The following is an 18,576-nucleotide window of genomic DNA, read 5'->3' as shown; positions in this document are numbered from 1 at the left end:
TATATATATATATATATATATATATATATATATATATATATTTCTAATTTTAAATTTCCCAGAAAAGTATCTTTTTTATCATATAATATGTAAATTAATAGACTACTTCTGACACTCCTTAAGGAATGCAAAACTCCAGAAGAGCACGTCAGAGAGAGGAGTCGACCTATACCCAGTAACCATATTATGTAAAAATAAAAGTCCGATACAATTCTTCTCTTCTTTCTAAAGACATAATATTTCCAAGTTACGCAATAATGGTTAATATTCATGACAAAGAAATGACATGGGTCTTCCCAGACAGAAACTAATCATACGTAAGAATCTCTGCTAAACCTTTTTAATCAAGGCGAACTTTTTATGTGAAAATGACACGCAAGAGTTCTGGGCGTTTTCTCGCTCTTCTGACGTCATTAATCAAGAGTTTCGCGGCGAGCGAGCAGGAACCTTAAATCCAAAATATTGTTTCGCGATAACAAGTAGACGGAGAAAATTACGAGTCGGACGTTAAGCCGGGGTTTAGTTGATGTCGCGCTGCGCGAACGAGCCCGGGGAACGGATATCCGCGGAAGAAAGAGTCCCAGGACGATCGATCCTGCCACCAGAGCGCCGTGGACATTCGTTTCCATCCGGCGAGATTGAGGGATGCGGCTCGATAAATGCCGCGGTGCGGATTGATTTAGAAGACTCTCTCACATGGGTGGCTTCACTCGCGGGAGTCGCGGAGAAGGCGAATCGTTGTCGGATCGATCTCGTCGCGCGCAGTTGACACGGTCGATCTCACGTAGATGACCAATCAGAGAACCAACTGTTTCGCGAAGGTCGGAAAGCACAAACGGCCGCACTGTCGTCATCGGTTATACGTCGCGGTCGAGCGAGCGAGCCAGCGCGCACGCTCTCTGAGATTTCTTCTATTTTCGAGTCGCCCTTTATACAGCCTGCCGTGTATCTTTACGCACGCGTCATCGCGTAGAAAAGATATTTCCTTCGATATCGAAAATAAGTGGATCTACGTAGAGTGTCATTTTCTCGGTGAGAGTGAGCGGACCGCGAAACGTTTATTTTTGTTTACACGCAAGCCAAGTTAACATTTCTTCCCTTCTATAAGTAAAGGATATGATGTTAGTGGCTACGCGCTAAAAATAATATCCTGAATGCGAACGAGAAGAAATAAAAGAACACTCGAAAACTGTTCCATTTTTTTTCTTTTCGAAAATTCCGCAAAGTCGAAAAGGAAGGTCTTGTTTGGAAAATATTTTCATTCTGTTAATTTTCAGATAAATTACATAGCATTAAACAAGAAAAATAATTTATATCAGTACACTTTACACTTAATTCGAGGAATCATATCATGGAGTTTGTAGAAAATATTTACTTCTTGTTACTTATAATTCCGAATTAATTGTGTTCTCCTCTCGGTAAAATAAAGAGCAATTTTCGCGGCATCAGAATATCATTACAATATCATCGCAATTTTCATGACATCAAATTACTTCTTTCTTCTTTTAAGATTCTTGTTATATGTGGACGTGTCTTTGCGTACTTGTGTTAGTCATTAATCAAGAAATAAGCTGAAACATGTCTATTTGGGTGCATTTTGTTTTAATTGTTTCAAAACTCAGAGCCCTATCACGCGCCACCAACGACGATATTTTTGACAAAACGTATCTGCACCATAATAAAAAGACCTTTCGGGACTTTGACATCTCCAGAGATCGAACGATTGCATCCACGTTGAACGTCGTGTACACAAGAGAAGAACGCGTTTGCCCACGCGGGCCGCACGACGACGGTCGTGACGTAAGGGGAAGAAATACGTGGGGCCCCATGTATGCATATATGCACGTTAACATATCGCGCAAGTTGGGATAATTGGTCGTGCGACGAACGGGACAAATATTATTTCTCCGAGCGAAGCCGAGGGAGGATTATATTTGTATGATAATACTTCACACTCGGCTGGCTTCCTGTAATGGAAGAGGGATATATGCATTGGGGGAGCGCGCCCCGTGATTCAACTTGCTATTATACGATGTAATCAGTACTTCATAAATATCCACGCTTTCACCCGCGCACTACTAAGGACTCGGATAAGTGTTGTATTTTATAGACGCGTTTACGCTGATCGTTTCAACGAGTCGTCGAGATGTGATAACAATGATTCATTGTCGCACGGATAAGAAACACGATTTCTCTGTCGCAGCTAATCATGGTTTGCTGAAACTGTTCTTGTTGTAACTAAAAATCTGTTGCTGTAACCAAAATTTCTACTGCATCGCTTCTGTAGCTAAATATATGCCTACCTGGCATCTTTTCTTGGTATGTAAGCTGAAGTACTAAGTAATATATTGAAAAAAAATAGATTGACAAAATTGGCGGTCACCTCCTTCAAAGAAATATTATATTTTGAACAAATTTGAACAAGTTAGTGCAATAATAACTCGCGTTGATAGAGTTATTGAATAATTACCATAATTACTGAAATCTCAAATCGCAATCATTGAATCAAGTGATATATAATTCATCACAGCAACTATATAATTCGTTCAATCGACTTTGCTTGAACGAATTTTGTTCGTTGAAGCAATGTGTTTCATTAACTCAATCACTTTTTTCTCAGTATACATATATACGTACACTGTGCATATACATGATTATTGGAAGCTATTTTTTTTAGGTCCTATCCATATGTTATAACGAGATTTTGTTACCACACATAGATTCTCGTTATCCCAGCTAATTCTTTTTTTCTGTGAGTGATAGCCATCGCGTATGCAGATCATGAAGAAACGTGACAACAATGTCTCCAAAATAACGAAATCTTTATTGTCATTGCATATTTCACGCGTACAATATTTGGTCTGTGAAACCCGAAAGAATATTCGATTCCATGCCAGCGAAAATTCCAAAATAGCGCAAATCTCTTTGCAAATTTTGATTTCATTGCACTACTATCTTGTAGATGAAACTCTTCCATATTTTTGAAATCTCCCTAAAAATATTGACTTCCAACAAAGTTATAATAGTTCGAAGCTGCCCGGGTCTGACAGACTGACCCAGACTGTACCTCAAAAAATACGACCGTACGCGAAGGACTAGAAAACAACACGTGGCGTGTGGGTTTGTTCCTGACACGAGAATAAATTAAGTTTCGGATAATAAGATGATTCATATTTCTTGGATCAAGTCGTAGTTTAAAGACGATAGATAATTTCGAGACGAAGAAAGCTGCAATCCCACAGGTGGAACGTGATCTCTGCAACTCGGTAGCTTTGAACTCGAAGATGACACCGTTGTTGCGTCCCCGGGGTGTCTTTGTATCGGCGGGCCGCGACCCGCACTCCCCAAAGTCGGATAAGAGGAAGAAACAAATCCGCCACCTCTGGATATGAGAAACCGAAATGCGATGGCCGATGCGATAGCTGTCTTGGTAAGCTGTCTAGGAATGCGGCCCTCTCGCTCAGTCTCCCATTCTATTTCAATCAGCCTCTTTCTCTATCTCCTTTCCTTCCTCCTCTCTTGCTCCCCTCTTTTTATCTTTCTCCCTCTTGCACCATGTCCGAGTCCGACATGACATCCGAGAAGCCTTCATCAGGCCCCAATATCCAGGGCACATCGTTTCGCTTGCCACCCTGTCGGCGGCAGATCAAATCAATCTCGATCGCGGCGCTCGACCCTTTTCCAAGTTCTCGAGATGTCCGCGTTAATATCATGTCGCGTGAGGTAATATTACTCACAGTATGACGAGTCTTCTTCCCCTTAGCTATCAAACCGGCTCAGCCGCTGGCTGCATCTCCGTAGAAGAAAGCTAAAACACGCGGGCGACAACTGCATACTGAGAAACCACGAAATTAAAAATAGCAGGGAACCGTTATTAGAAAAATAATACGCCACAACGATCAGATACAAGCAAAGAATCGCGACGTGACATCGGCAAGCATAAATAAAATACGAACAACAACATCATGACTGAGCAGTTTTAATCGGTAACAAGCGATATCCTCTTCAGTTATCTATCTGAACGACACTTTGCGTGAAAAGAAGTTTATCACTTGTCGAAGTGTGATTGATAAGTGTATGCTCAGTCGCAAAACGACTTACATATTTTTTGTCGAATAAAGTCGTGGCGCTTCAAGTTGTTACGATTGAGGACCACTGCTAACGAGTATTCAACAGATACTCTGTCCTTTATACATACTTTATGGAATGTATATAAAAGTTATTTTACTTTAATGTATATAAAAGTTATTTTAGTTTTAGTGTTACTTCAATAATGTTCTCTTACTTTAAAATATAAATTTCTCCCCCTAAATTTATTGTCACATCCAGTACTCGACTTCTGTTATAATCGATTACTGTGCGCACACAGAAAAATAACACTCTAGTGACAAGAGAAAAGCGATTATTCAGTTAATTTTCTTCTTTTAAATCTTCTTTTTAATTAAATTGCCCTCTCAACAAAAAATATTTTCTTGATAATAGTCTTAAGTATACTCATCGCAAATTTTAGAAAAATTCATTATCATATAATCAAAAAAAGAGTTTATTTTCTTCCTAAGACTATCATAAAACTTTACCGAAAAGAAAGCCGGTCTTATGTAAATAGTAAATAAACCGAATTTTTGTTTCAATTTAATATTTTTTATTGCAATACTGAATTTACTAGGATTCGGAATGTTACACAAATTTAATGCGTATGACGAACCGATGAGTTAGATTTACTATTATACAAACTTACAAAATTTGACACAAATAACATTTATTTGAATGCAGTACATATTTTTCTGTGGGCACGCATACGTACCAGCAGCCGCTTTTAATTGTGACAACTTGAAGCGCTGCAATTTTATCGAATAAATGGTGCGAAAATCGTTTTGCGCGCGCGCGCGATTGAGCATATACAGGCAGACAGACGTAGGCACCCTGCGGAGTTCGGTGCCGCCTCGCGTCGTCCAGCCGACGACGTCTAAGTGCAGACATGCGTTTATGCGGCTACATCTAAATCCGAGCAAATTGTGTCGGCAAACATCGCGCATTGTTCGCCGGGGAAAAATTGCCGGGGCGCGTTTACGTCACGCCGCCCGTCCTGAAAAGTAATCTACACCGTATTGTCGGTGCGCGCGGCCGGCCATCCGCGAAAGACTTAGCGCCCCTCTCTCCCCCTCTCTTTTTCTCTCTTCGCTTTTTAGCGCGGGCTTAATGCCGCGATATTCAGCGACGAAGAAGAGGACGATGCATTCGCAGCGTGACGATCTGTCACGGGCATCGACGATCGCGGTCGGATGATCGCGCGTAAGCGCGTTATTCGCAGCGGGCCTTTCAGACCGCGACAGTATCGTTGCCTCTTCGGGGGTTGGCACTTCACACGAAGGGTGGGGTGAGTCCTCGGCAGCGGCCGCCATCACGACCGGGAGGATTATCTCTTGCTGGGCCTTGGCACGACGATGCCGCCGATCTTCCTTTCCTTACCTGGCCGCGCGCTCTTGAAGGATTTCGGCGCCTACCTGCACGACTTGCTCACTCGATGTGGTGTACACTGAGAAAAAATATCTAAAAAAATAGTAAATATTCATTTGATGGGCACTAATGACATATTTACTGAGAGAGAAATCTAAATTCTTTTATTCAAGCAGAATAAACAATTGCTTTCGTGAAAAGCTAAGGTTTCCGTGAGGTTTTGAGAAAAAGTTTACTTACACGGAGAGAATATTGTAGTAAAAATTACAATGCAATTTTAGTAGTTCGGGAATAAACTTATTACGAAAGTTATAATAAAACATAGTAAAAATGACCATAAACGTGATAAATTTTACTACATTTATGGTCATTTTTAATATGTTTTATTATAATTTTCGTAAAATAATGTCAGTCTATTCGTGGACTACTAAAGCTGCATTATAACTTTTACACACACACACACACTATAATATCCTTACTACAATATTTTTATTACAATATGTACTTGAAAATATCAACAAAATTTTAAAATATTTTTACTTATTTGAAATTACTTTGAAGAGTATCTTATTTGAAAAATATTTTACGTTATCATAAATCAGTTTATTATTAGTATCCACCGCGCGCGCGCGCGCGAATAAATACTTATTATTTCTTGGATATCTTTTCTCTCGGTGCATAATGGCAAGAATTCGATAGATTTAATTCGTGCATTTGATACTGTTCTTCAGTCTGATTTGTGCATCCTCGATTGATCCATCGAGGTGGCTTGCTGATCATCAGAGACCACATTTGTTGGCGTTCATCGCCGACTATGAATCGAATAGTGGTACTCGCGTTTCGCGGGAATGACTCGATACGGATTTATGGAGACTGCTTGTGTCTCGAGTTGTTACGGGCGACTTCCAATTCTAGAAAGGTTTCTTAAGAGAAGTTGAATATTATACTCGCTATAATGTCAATATATTTCCACTGCGAAAATGGCCGAACAAGTTTGGGGAAACACACGACTCCGTCGTGTTTACATTTCTGTTTTGCGAGTAGCCTAGCAGCAGTACGCGCGAGTAGGTAGCCCGACTTGTGTGGAGTGCATGCAGTTCGTTTCGTGAACTGCTCAATGTTCCGTAAAATGACGAGTCTGCCTTTTTCAATATTTGTCCGTTCCATGAGTATCTATATAAACTGCAGTCAACTGCATAACGTAGATGTTGCTAACTCCTTCGAGTTGCGCTTCATGAGAAGTCGACTCGAATCGATGTGATCGCCGTCGCGTCATCACGTTGCGAATCCACTGGGAGAATTTTACGTACTAGAATCGCAGCTAAAAGCCGAGAGAGAAAGAAAGAGAGAGAGAGAGAGAGAGAGAGAGAGAGAGAGGGGAGGAGGGGACAAAGACGAAGACACGCGCGGGATTCCGTGCACTCGGCTCTTCGGCCGTTTTCCGGAGCGCCGCAGCTGTAAAACGCGTATCGGCTCGGTGATCCACGGTGCCTAATTTTCGAGAGTAGGTCCAGGCGGGCGGAAAGGGGGCGAGGAACCACCTGGAACACCCCGGATCAAGGGAGTGAGAGACTATTCGGATGCGCCGAGCCGTGCAACGAGCCGCCGCGAAATAAGGGATGCTCTCCTCCACCCTGCCTGTCCCTCCACGACCCCGTCGCCGGTTCCGACAGTGTCGTAATGCGGTGCCTCCGCCCGTGTTTCGGGCCCTCGACCGCCGTTTCTTTTTTTTTTGCGTCCTTTTTACGTACGTGCGCGTACGTGTACACGTGTAACTAATACGAAGACGCCGGCTTCAGCTCGGGACGGCCCTCGGCGAGCGGAGGGTACGCCGAGACTTAAGCGCGAGCATACTTACCGCATGTTGCCATAATGAGTCGCGGGGTCGAGCACACCGAGGGGGGAGAGAGAGGGGAGGAGAGAGAGAGAGAGAGAGAGAGAGAGAGAGAGAGAGAGAGAGACGGAGGATTCAACTCTCCCACTCTTCCCTGCTCCCTTTTCATTGAATGCCGCAAAGAGCGGCCGATGCCTCCAAAGGAAGATTAAAGAGCCGCGATCCTCGGCGCAGTTTGTTTATCGGCCGGCTTTTTTTCTCTTTCTCTTTCCTCGCTCCTCCGCCTCTGCTATTTCTCTTTTTTCATCTTCATCATGATCTTCCTCTTCTTCTTCTTCTTCTTCCTTCCCTTCGTCTGTGCCATCTTCGACACCCGCCATGGTCCCTTCGGCGCCGCGTGTACGTGCCGATCCGCCGCGCCGTATTACGAAGCAATAAAACCGAGGAGCGGCTTCCTCAGCGGGCAAACTTGGCGCGTTTGTGTTTAAGTTGGAGACGGCGCGTAATGTCGATGCTCTCTGGTGGATATCGGCGATTGCTCGAGGAATGTCGACGTTCTACGTGCGGATCGTCGATTCTCGCCCCTCCCCCTCCACCTCCCCTGGTCCTCTCAGGCGATGCGAATTTTGAGTTTCCGGTTTCTTTTGCCGTAAAATGGCCGATCATCCTCTATGCCGTGCGGATATTCTCTCTGACGACGCGCACGGTAATTTTCCGCGCTCCCTCTGAAATCATCAGCGGGACGATCCAATTTAGTCCGTGTGCGTTTCTGCAGCGGCTTCCGCCCGACAACTGTAAAAGTTACGCGCGTCCCGTCGCTCACAAAGCGCACGTAAAATCGCCTCCCTGCCTACGTAGTACACGCACTGGATGTACAAGGGTTCAATCGCGGTTTTGCGAGGGGTTGGAAAGTCGACACACCGGAGGGACGTGCAGGGGATGTTTCGGAGAGTAGGGCGTACACACAACCGGCGGAGGGAAAACATGGTGGCCAACTGGTTGCGGCATTCATCAGAGGCGGTGCTCCGCGTACCTTTTGAGATCTCCTCTTTTTTACCGTCCTCCGTATACACGCGTACACACCGGCGCGAAGGGGGACGAAAGAGAGAAAGAGAGAGAGAGAGAGAGAGAGAGAGAGAGAGAGAGAGAGAGTGTGTGTGAGAGAGAGTGAGAGAGAGTGAGATGGGGGAGAGAAGGGGAACGACTGGCTCTATGAGAAAAACTCTCCATTGAAATTATCGACGAGAAAGGAGCCGCCTCCGTGTCGGCTCCCTTTGCGCGATCCGCTCCGATCCTAGGAGGAATCATCGGGAGGTATTTACACCTTCTTTATACGCCGAAGAGAGCCGCACGCAGTGCATTATCGTCGGCTCTGCTTAATCATGCGTGGAGCACGCGAACGTGGGCGCGCGCGCGCGCGCTCATCTCGCTACTTACAAAGCCGCACGTACGTATTGGCAAAACGTCGTCACAAAGAAAGTACCTTTCTCCGCGCGTTCCTGAGGCCGCTGTCGCGTAAATATAACGTCTTTGAACGTCGTACACGGAAAAAGAGAGTGGGAGAGAGAGAAACGAAGAATGCATTATTAATACCTGGGAAGAGAGATTGCGCGAAAACGTATTTTTTTACCTGCGAGGTGGGGGAGTGGAGGGGCGAGTGGCGCTAATTACGAAAACGATCGTTTCGGTCTGTGAGGACATGAAATGAGGTTTTCGCGATCGCGGTCCATCGGCGCGCGCGAGGGACCCTCAAACAGTCGAGACGGCACCCCCGTCAATCCCGTAGCCACCATTCGTTCTCCGATGGTGGATTCCACGCCGGACCATCGCGTCATCCCCGTGTGCCGGGGAGTCAATAGACTCGCGAGGAAAAAACGAAGACACACGACGCTCGCGTTGCGGCGAAGTATGTCCGATGGGAGGAGAATGGAAACAGGCGAGTCGCCGCGGCGCGCATCAGAAGCGTGGCAGATCTCCCTCTCGGATGTTTCCAATTACGTTTACGTCTCTCCTCTTCTACCCTGCCGCCCGCTCCCCTCTCACCCTCCTACCCGCCCCGGCATCCTCGCCCCGGTGCCGGTGTCTGATTACACCGCGATGTCGGGCGTCCCGTACGCCGCAAAGAGGAGAGAGAGATGCACTTGCCGTGCCCGTCGTCCTTCGTCGCCGGGCGCCGAAGCCTGAAATCAGAGAATAATAAAATTCACCTAACGCCGTTTAACCGGGGATACCGAGGGGGCTCGTCGACTTCCGCGTAGCGAGACGCAACTCGCGGAAAGGACGCGCGCGCGCGCGAGGGAGTAATCCGATACGTTTCGACCGCGAAACTTTCGCGAGGAGGGTTTACATAGTTACGCTAGTTCGGCAAAGTCTGCCCTTTAAAGAGACCGCGATATACCGTCAGACGGCCGGTCCACGTTGTCCGTCTCTCCGCCGCATGGACTTCCGCTCGGACGTCGCGTTTCCTACAGGCAACCCCTTTCGAACGTCCTGTTCAAATCCAAGTGCGCTACTTCTAAATACAGCGTGTAACTTGATTGAAGCTCCTTTCGCATGTTTCTTGCGGCTTCAAGTCACGTCACTCGACACGCTTAACACGTGTAATTTTTTAGCCACCAAATTTCTTAACCAGTGATGAAGCGAAGGGAAATATCACTGAAGATTATTAACAGGCGTTTACGAAATGTTTGGACAAACTTCTAGGACTTTCTAGAACTTCTTTCCTCCCGTCAAAATAAAGGAAAAAAATTTATATAACCCATAATCAAATATGAGTGATTGCGAAGTTATAGTGTAGTAAGACAATGTTTATGTTAATGCTATTATTAAGTAATCATAAGTAAATATTTAGGTTATAATAGTCGAGGCGGTATGTTCAAAAAGTACATGATTTATGCATAATAGAGTACCGCCATATTTGAGCCGTCAAGTGAGAAATGTGCTTAACAATAATTACTCAGATGGATAGATTGGCGGAGGAGAGGCAGTCGCACGCAGGCCTCCATGTTTCTTAGACTTGAATCCGCTAGATTTTTATCATTTGAAGCACTTAGTGTATTCGCAATCTATTGATAACCAAGACTTGTTTCGTCAACGCATTATTAATACTGGTGAGGCTATAATCGTCCGCGAACCTTTGAAATGGCTCGATAAACCTTACTTCGTCGTGTCAATGCCTGTCTTTAATCAAGCGGCGGCCATTTTGAGCATTTGTTTTAATTTAAATGTGCACTTATGATTATTTAATAGTAACGTTAACGTAAACTTTGTTCTGCTATAACTTCGCAACCACTCATATTTAATTATGGATATATGCTAATTTTTTTCCTCATTTTAATAAAAGTAGTAAGCTCTAGCAGTTTCTCTAAGTATTTCATGAACACTCTGTGTACACGCACACGTATGACATAACATTTTATTTACATATAAAAAATAACAACATTGAAAGTCTGCTCTGCATAGAATAACAGTAGAAACAGTAGAATTGTTGAATTAAAACTTTCGTTGTCTTTACTTAAAGTCAAGAAGAAGAAGTGAAGCTGCCGTATTTATCAGTCTTTTTTTGAGAAGACATTTTTTGTTAGAAGAATTTTATAAAAATTCTCTGAACCGGAGTAGTTTGACTGAATCTGGGACAATTCGGCGTCCCGGACAGCATTCGAAAAAAGCCGGGACGAAGAGTGGAAAATCGAGGCAGATTCGGCAAAAAGGACACGTCTGGTCGCCTTAGTAAAAAGAGATTCAACCGAAATAACACACTTAGATTCGCAGCCTTTTGCGCAACGAATTGCTGCGACGTATAATTTAACGCCGAGAACAATATCAGTCGCACTATCATATTCTTTATCCTTCGTTCATCCCTCTCTCTCTTTCTCTTTCTCTCCCCCTTCTCTCTTTATTTCTCTCTTTCCCTTGCATTTTTTTTTGAACGACAAATACAATCTCGTTTATAGTAAATCGCTCGATTGTTACCGCCGCTGTTGTTATTATACGTCCGCGGCTAAATCGATTATTCGCAAATTGTAATTATTATTCTCCGCGGCGTATCTTTGTCCCGAGTTATATATATTTTTTTTTGTTCCGTTAATCACGTTGCGCCAGTCTCTTTTTGTCGCGGAACGAGACATTTAAAGCCCCGCGAGCGCGCATAATCCATTGTTCACACGGATAATTTTATTAATGTACGTTAATCCGCGTGTTCCACGCGTTCAAATGCCCGTATTGCAGTTCGTTAACTTAATGGCGATTATCAGGATGAAATACAACTCGTAAATGCGCGAGGCGCAATCCGGATAAGCCGAAAGGCAATAAAGAGGAATTGTAAATGCCTCGGATGAAAATGCTGCCAACAATGCGGCCTCGATAGTATTCTGTTGGTGTTAAACGTTCGAATAACACCGTTGCGTGCGGAAATCGGTTCGATTAAAAATACCGCTAAGCGCGCTAGTCGTTTTTGCGCGATATGCAACAATAGGCGGAAGTACACGGAGTTTGCGATGCAAGTTCCGCGGCCGTTACCCCGGAAAATTGCTAACACGCATCGCGCGCGAAAGGTATGGAGATTCGGCGTTGCAATGAACAAGCGCGACGGAGAGAACGTGTCCTTTCTCTTTCTCTCTCTCAAAAAAAAAAGAAAAAAGAAAAAGGAAATTATTTCGTCTTCTCTCTCTCAAATGAGATGTATCTGTTGGGATGCGTGAACAATCGCGCCAATGAAAGGAGGAAGCGTCCCGCGTGCAGTTACAAATTAGCTTAGTTCCGTGTCAGCGATCATCCGACACATCAACTTCGCGTGCCAGACAAACGCGGCGCGAACGCACGCGGGACTCGTCGCGTTTCGACTGCGACTTGATAAATCCAATTGTGCGCGGCTAAAGCCGAAAGGTACACGAGGGCCGTGTCGAAAGAGACACGCCACCGAACTTTGACAGCGACTCGCGCTGCCGCGTGTTTCATGGCTATCAAGCGAAGGCTACCTATACTCTAGCTGCGGGGAATATTAGTGGCGGGTCGTATAAAGACGTTATTATATCCTGACGGCCGCCGTCTGCACGCATTCGTCGCGATCTGTATCGCCTCCCGAGACTCGGTGAGTCGAATCGTGAGATGCGACGAGGTTCTTCGCGCCCCGGGAAATCGCGCTCCGTTGGGACGCGACGTGTTCATCTCGTAGATGACGTGAGTCCAATTTTCGAGTACAATCTCAGAGGGAAATATCGGCACAAGTGAACAAGTCGCGGCCAATTCGCGGCGAATTAACGAAGCTAAGACGTTCGGCACCTTCACGGCACTCTGAAAGTGAATTTCGAGCCGCACGGAAGAAAGTATCAGTCCGAGTGACTGAATGGGGAACAGACAAAAAGCTCGCCAGCGAGTAATGTTTCTGTTACTGTGGCCGAAAACATTCATTTGAAAATCCAGTTGAAGCTCAGTTGAGATAACTGAGAGCAATTGGCTAAGTAGAAACTATTCTCTCTACTACGAGAATTTTTCTGTTCCCCTACAACTGAGTTTTTCATCTGGTTCGCAAGTACACTAAGAAAAAAACTAAATATTTACTATTTAGTTAGTAAATATTTATTTTTTGGCAGGTATTAACAGCATAGTTATTTAAATCTATAAATTCCTTTATTTAAGTAATTAGAATAAATAATTGCTTTCATGAAAAACGAAAATTTTCTTAAGTTTCTAAGAAAATGTATATTTTCTTATTTGAAAAACACTTTATATTAGTATAAGTAAATCTGCTGATAGTACCTACTAAAAATAAGCATTTATTATTCTTTTGATATATTTTTTTTCATTGCAGAAAATTCAGTTGCACTGACGGAGTTATTTTTTTCATGTAACTGAAGGTGTTCTTCACACAGAGAACAAGGATTGACCGACAATATGCATCACTGATAATAAGAATAATAAGGCATCTTGTTTGGCAAAGGAAGATTTGAGATCTAAATCTTCTTCACGGCCTGGTAATCTAATTCCTCCTGCTTAATCTGGCAAAACTATTTGGCCGATTAATTGCAGACTTGGCTGGACACACATATTTAGTGTCGATCGCTTTAAGTCCTGAGGTAGTATTCGGACGATATTTCTTCACTATAATTGTCCTCTACACTGAGAAAAAGTTTGGTAATTTATATTTGTAACTATACCCTCTTAAAGCGAATCAATAAAAATGTTTCTGATTAGTCAGAAAAGGAGCAAAAGTCAGAAAAGTCAGTAAAAGAAGCATCTCACCGGTAATCAGTGAGCGAGTATTCACTAATTTTCAATGAGAAAACAATCTCACTTTACTGCTCTATCTTATTTTCCACTGATTTTGACAAGTGGAAGTATAGTTTCACTATAAAATCTGTAATACACAAATTCGTTGTACGTTATACCAAATTCTTTCTCAACTTTCTGTGTTTGTGATGACAGAATTAACGGCTTCTATGTACTTTGTGCGCAATGACGTTATTTATGTTCGCAAGAGGTATCAATCATGAAAACAATCGTTACTGTTAGCTGATTCTTTCAACGAGATTTTACTGATTACAATGCTATACTTATAACTAAATTACTTGTTGTAAGTATAGCATTTCACTTTTTTTCAGTGAAGAATACATTCTCTTGAAATGAATTAGTAAAATTGTTTCTGATTGTATCAGTGAAAGGAGCATTTAATTATCGTTAATTAGTGAGTATTCACTGATTTTCAATGGAAACGCTCCTACTTTACTGCTTCATCTTATATTTCACTGATTTTGGCTGGTGGAAGAACGATTTTACTGTAAAACCTGCACATACGAATTCGTTATATGCTGTGTCGAATGCAATTGACACATTTCTGCATTTTTGGCGATGGCAGTATCGACTTCTATGCGATTTGCATGCACTGAAACTGTGTCTGTATTTGCAAACTGCATCAATAATAGGAACAATCGCTACTACCAGCTGACTCTTTCAGCGAGATTTTACCGATTGCAGTGCAATACTTATAACTGAACTATCAGTTATAGGTACAATTCAATGAGGAATACACTGATTGTACATTGATTGCCAAGAAAACTATTTCTTATTAAACTCCGCTACAATGTTGATGTGATAATAATATTATATGCACGTTATACTACTACTATTTTCATGTTAGAACAAGCAAAAAATATAATTAGGGCAAAAAATGACTATAATTTTAGTTAAATCAACTATTTTTTTCTCCGTGTACGAAAGCAGCTGCGCGCAATGTGGAATTATATAAACGCAATTCAGACCGCATTCCTGGCAGTCCATTTGCTACTATGATTAAGTAGTTTAGGGTGAGAAGAGAGATCTGATAGAACTTCGAAATTTTGTTTTACCGCGATAAAAATGTATGGTATTAGACGAGTCAGAGATATTAATATGAAATCAATAGAATCCGGCGCGACGTTTTTGTCTTTTTTTTTTTTCGCATTTCTCCGTTACACGCGAGCACGTTTTATCGGAGATAATCCGTAACCTCTTTATCGACGTTCCTATCAGACCGATAGTTTTTTATTTTCACCCGCACATTACTAATGGTGGAGAACAATGCGGGATAAATCGTATTGTAAAATCAATTTCTCGTCGTGTAATGCCGTCAACGTGAAGTTATGATTGCTGCATGAACAAGTGACGAACGTATATGTGCGCGAGCGCGCTTTTCGTATATAAAAATAATTGATGGTCGACGAGTTTTTCGCCAGCGACATACACGGGGTGCTTTTTACATGCCGCGACGAATGATCGAAATAATTTGCGCGTCGGCGCCTGATCCGCGAAACTTTCTCGACGGCACGCATTTGTATCCGCGTTGCATTTTTTTGCACGCCATTTCCTCCCTCTCCCCCCTCCCACTCCCCTCGCCACTCTCACTCCCTGCCCTCTTCCCGCGCCCGTGCGCATCGTTAATCGCGGCGATTGCCGCGCGCGCGACGAGGAAGAGTTAGATACGCAGGTAATTGGCGCCTAATTGGACCCACCTGTTCCATCCGGCCGGGCAAAGGAATCTCGACTCTCTTACCGTATTTATTTTAAGCGAAAGGGTTGGTCTCTCTCTCTTTCTCTTTCCCTCTCTCTCTCTCTCTCTCTCTCTCTCTCTCTCTCTCTCTCTTCCTCTCTCGGTTATCCGGCACTCGTGCTCGTGATTCTCTTTTGTCGACGACAAATCACGGATTCCGCAAAGAGGCATTTTAATACACCCCCATGGAAATTCCCCTCTTCCTACTCTCCCTGTTCTCATCGAGAAATGAGCTGACGAGACTGAATTGCTCGATCGAGAGATTGAACCCGATCAAGGGGCAAAATGTTGATCCCGTTGTTCCGGGCTCGACGATTTGGAAAATAGCGCACGACGTTCCCAGAGAACGCTTCAGCTCGACGCGACGTATCGAATTTTTGCAGCTTCACTTCGGCTCCGGGATGTTTGAGCTGGACGTGATGAGCTATACGCGATAGAGAGTGAGACGTCAAACTACAATCGTCAGTGTCGCGAATTAAAGCGAGAAGCAGCGCATCAGCGCACCTGCGACTCGCCGACCATCAGCCGACGTCGCCCGCGCGATACACGTCGCGCGAGAACGCGTCCGCTCTAATTCCGCGTAATGCGGCGTTTCGTGCGAGTTGCTTTGTATGCGAAGTAATCGCTTTAAAGCGCTCGCTAATTCTCAAAGAAAGAGCAAACGCCGGTTTTTACTGGCGGCCGCCATTATCTCTCATTAGAGCGGTTTCTTTCACTGGGAAACCCGTCGCGCGCTTCTCTCTTATGTCAACCCCCGCGCTTATGTGTGCGGACGTGGGAGAAATGTGGAAAATAAAATGAAGACGGGGCGGATTCGAGAGAAGGTCCGCGCGAGAGAAGAGGGTTGGGCAAGGTACCGTGTTGCGACACAACGGCCAATTGGCGCAATTGCGCGTGCGAAAAAAGCTCGGAGATAAAAAAGAATATATTCAAAATCGGACGGGTTGTGCCGATGGTAGATAAATCGGAGGGTGGATTACGACGCTCGTGATGGACGTTACGCGTGAAAGCGGCGTCCGGATGTCAAACTCGACGTCCATCCGCGTCAAACGGTTCTTGTTCGCCTTGTGCGTTTGCAACACGCACGGGCCGGTGGGATCGCGAGGGAAAATCCAATATAAAAGCAACCCCGACAAATCGAAGATCGTACTATTATGGATGACAGAGTTCATCATTGATCATTAAAGGCTCGTTTCGCGTGCGATTTTTCATCATCAAGATCAGAGCTCGGAACAGTTTGCCAATTTCGGCCGATTCTCGGGAGCTACGCCTTCTATCTCCCCTTTGCCATGCAAGTGACGGTCATGCCTTTAAGCTTGGAACCGCGACTGGCCGTGACCGTCACTTTTACGGCCCGCCGCGCGGCAAGGGGGAGATAGAAGGTGTAGAAGCTCCCGAGAATCGGCCGAAATTGGCAAACTGTTCCGAGTCCTGATCAAGATAACGGTAAGGTCTTTCATCCCCTCTCTTGTTAATTTGACAACTCAAAATAATTTCGCGATTTTGCATTGGACAGTCCGGGAACAACCCAATGAATTTACAGACACAATAAGGCAGGACTCGGAACAATTTGTCAATTTTGACCGATTCTCGGGAGTTACGCCTTCTATCTCCCCCTTACCGTGCGGCGGGTCGTAAAAGTGACAGTCGCGACCAGTCGCGGCTCCAAGCTTAGAGGCACGTCGCTTTCTTGGCCCGCCGCGCGGCAAGGGGGAGATAGAAGGCGTAGCTCCCAAGAATCGGCCGAAATTGGCAAAACTGTTCTGAGCCCTGCAATAAGGACTCGTGAGGAGAGTCCAACGGACTGATGCCAATCAACATGTTCCAATGTCGGACGTGAATGAATCGTATACGGACGAAGCCGAAGTAGAATTCACACCTTGGCAGAAAAATAGAAAGGCACGAGCCAATCAGAACTTGTGTCAGCCGGTGGTCGACAGTTTCTGCTTTTCCACCAGCGCGAGTTCTGATTGGCTTTTTCCTTTCTGCTCTTCCAAGCTGCAAGTCCTCTCTAAGAGTAGGTGTTGCAGCCATGTCGCTGTCGCACCATCGCGCTTGGTCCTGCCGCGCCGACGAAAGGGTGGCGGGCAGGCAAAGGACAAAGGAATCGAGTCGCACGCGCGGAAAGATGGAGGAGCGATGCCGAGACTCACGCGAATATTTGAGCGGCGTCGCGATCTCGCGATTTCTCTTTTTCTTTCCTCTCACACATACACGCACACACACATACACACGCAGTCACACGTGCACGCACAACGGCAAAACTTACCCCGACGACGTGAGAAATCCGCGCGGAACGCTCGGCGGAGGCAGATAGGGAAAGGAGACGGGTGACGGTGACGGTGACGATGACGACGATGACGACGACGACGACGACGACGACGACGACGACGACGACGACGACGACGACGATGACGACGACGATGACGACGGCCGGCGACGGCGTTGCGTGCGAGAGTGGCGTCGCGACGCCGGGCGTCGGCGTGGATCTCGCGCGCGCCCTGCAGCGCGACGACGCTCCGCGACGCGCCGCGCGTCGAAAACAATGGCGTCGTCGAAATTCCGATCCAACGGGGAACAGAGAACCGCCCACGACAGGCGCCGCCCCCGGTTCAGAGCATCGGCGGCGGCGGCGGCGGCGGCGGCGGCAGCGGCGGCGGCGGCGGCGGCGGTGGCGGCTGTGCCGGGGGCCGCGAGGCCACGTCAGGGAACGCGTGCGGAGTTGCGCCGCGACGCGCGGTTGCGGTTTATCCCCACCGTCGACGACCGGTGAACACATCGAGCCGCGGCCACGCCAGGACGACGTTGCTCCACCCAGATGCACGTTATACCGCACGCTCCTGGTCGAGAAGCCTCGTCCGGGGTAACGTTGCCCGGAGGCAAGGCAACTGCTGGTCGACTCGTACCGGACGGGAAAGGGAGAAGAGCGCGATGGAGGGAGAGAGATAGGGCGAAAGGACGTGGAGCAGGAGGGGACGGGGCCGGCAAAGAATGAGGAACGGAGACGGTGAGAGGCGCGGCGGAGCAGGGACAACACCGAAGGGAGAGACGGTGTGTGTATGAGGGAACGCGCTTAGGGGTGGGGTGCGCCGAAATCGTGCGGCAGGGATCTCGGCATGAGGAAAGGCAGACTCTGGTGGTCAATCGGGCGCCGCGCACCGCAGCAGCGACGCGTCACTGCATCCCTGTTTTGGGAGTCGGGCACGTGCTTCTTTCCTCTCCACCGACGCGCACGTTCAACTGCACTCCGGCTCGCAGCAGG

At 45.8% G+C, this 18,576-nt stretch overlaps 1 long non-coding RNA gene across 1 annotated transcript; it reads right to left on the bottom strand.

Moving 5' to 3' along the window:
- Nucleotides 1-2,805: 2,805 nt before the first annotated feature.
- On the bottom strand, nucleotides 2,806-17,710 carry LOC116851627. Its single transcript, XR_004379619.1, has 2 exons — nucleotides 17,584-17,710; nucleotides 2,806-9,471 (listed from the first exon to the last, which is right to left on the bottom strand). It is a non-coding gene; the product is annotated as an uncharacterized LOC116851627 (long non-coding RNA).
- Nucleotides 17,711-18,576: the final 866 nt, after the last annotated feature.

Source organism: Odontomachus brunneus, unplaced genomic scaffold (genome assembly GCF_010583005.1).
Source record: "Odontomachus brunneus isolate Ranch 3 - 2012 unplaced genomic scaffold, Obru_v1 Obru_scaffold_182, whole genome shotgun sequence".
Classification (NCBI taxonomy): Eukaryota; Metazoa; Arthropoda; class Insecta; order Hymenoptera; family Formicidae; genus Odontomachus; species Odontomachus brunneus.
The sequence above is the reverse complement of the archived record's forward strand: the minus strand, read 5'-3'. Positions and strand labels throughout refer to the sequence as shown.